The sequence below is a fragment of the Helianthus annuus genome, chromosome 16 (genome assembly GCF_002127325.2).
Source record: "Helianthus annuus cultivar XRQ/B chromosome 16, HanXRQr2.0-SUNRISE, whole genome shotgun sequence".
Taxonomy (NCBI): domain Eukaryota; kingdom Viridiplantae; phylum Streptophyta; class Magnoliopsida; order Asterales; family Asteraceae; genus Helianthus; species Helianthus annuus.
In genome coordinates, this window is record NC_035448.2 from 196,934,669 (window position 1) to 196,936,408 (window position 1,740).

At 34.8% G+C, this 1,740-nt stretch overlaps 1 pseudogene; it reads right to left on the bottom strand.

Annotated features, from left to right (window-relative positions):
- Nucleotides 1–788: 788 nt before the first annotated feature.
- On the bottom strand, nt 789–1,375 carry LOC110920328 (annotated as a pseudogene).
- Between the last annotated feature and the right edge of the window lie 365 nt (nt 1,376–1,740).

Below are 1,740 nucleotides of genomic sequence, written 5' to 3' on the forward strand. Positions count from 1 at the left end.
ATAAAAGGTTATTACCTTATATTTATTGGTTTACAGCACATTCCAAATGAGAAATCCAAAGAAGAGTTGGATGATATTGACAACCTAACTGAAGAAAGGATCGATGAGATTATTCAACTATTTTTGAGGGAATCTAAGACTAATAAGTTTCGAGAGAATGGGTGGCCTCTCGCACCATCTTCTGCTTACATAGTTTCAAAAGTTGTTATGAATGCTTACACAAGACTAATTGCAAAGAAAAGTTTCAAAACAGGATTCTTGTGAATTGCGTCCATCCCGAGCATGTTAAAACCGATATGCCACTCAACAGTGGAGTCCATGTGTCAGAAGGTGCAAAGGGTCCGGTGATGGCTGCTTTATTGCTTGATGACGGACCTTCTAGTGTCTACTTTGACCAAACACAAATAGCTTCATTTAAATAATCTAAAAAGCATACACACATTCTATTCTATGTTGTTTTGTCATATTATTATTAAAAGCATGCATGTGAAGTTCACTTTTTAGTTTTCTTTCACGAAATAAGAGCATGCATATATACATATGTTGAATGGTTTTTAATTTGTGGTTGGCGTGGTGAGCGAGATTATGTGTACGTATCACTTATGTTTTGGAATTTGTGTTTATATGCACGTATCACCTTGCCAACCACAAATTAAAAACCATACAACATATGTATATATGCATGCTCTTATTTCGCGAAAGAAAACTAAAAAGTGAACTTCACATGCATGCTTTGAGTAATAATATGAGAAAACAATATAGAATAGAATGCGTATATGCTCTTTAGATTATTTGAATGAAGCTATTTGTGTTTGGTCAAAGTAAACACAAGCAGGTCTGTCATCAGGCAATAAAGCAGCCATCACCGGACCCTATGCACTTTTTGACACATGGACTCCACTGTTGAGTGACATATCGGTTTTAACATGCCCGGGATGGACGCAATTCACAAGAATCATGTTTTGAAACTTTTTTGCCATTAGTTTTTTTGTAAGCATTCATAACAGCTTTTGAAACTATGTAAGCAGAAGATGGTGCGAGAGGCCACCCATTCTCTCGAAACTTATCAGCCTTAGAGTCCCTCAAAAATAGTTGAATAATCTCATCGATCCTTTCCTCAGTTAGGTTGTCAATATCATCCAACTCTTCTCTGGACTTCTCATTTGCAATATGTTGTAAACCAATAAATATAAGGTAATAACCTTTTATGGTCGAGTCATAATTTGTGCATATTAACTTTACTTACGGATAGTCGTCCAAAGTTAGAGGTAATATTCACAATTCTCGATGATTTAGAGAGTTGGAGAAGTGGAACGAGTGTTTTTGTAACTCTTTTTGTTCCATAATAGTTTGTCTTTAAACATTCTTCTACCATTTCACATGTTTGCTCACTAACGCCAGGTAAGAAATCTCCATTCCCATCGACCAGTCACTCTAGTAGCGCCTAATTCATGATAAAGCTATTTAATTATATAGACTATGTATAGTATCATTGTAAAAAACTATATTAGAAAACCTGATTTGAAAGATAACTGAAATGAATGTAAGTAGTACTTAAGTACCGCTCTGTATATTGTCCACAAATATACTTACTTCTCCTTCTGCGTTGTATACTATTTTCTCAGCAACAAAACGATTTCCACTTATTGTTGCATTGTTGACCTATACAAGTTTACAATTCTTTAATTAGGTTTAATTACTGAACCTAATGAAGTGGTTTAATCTTGGTTTACTTTTTGG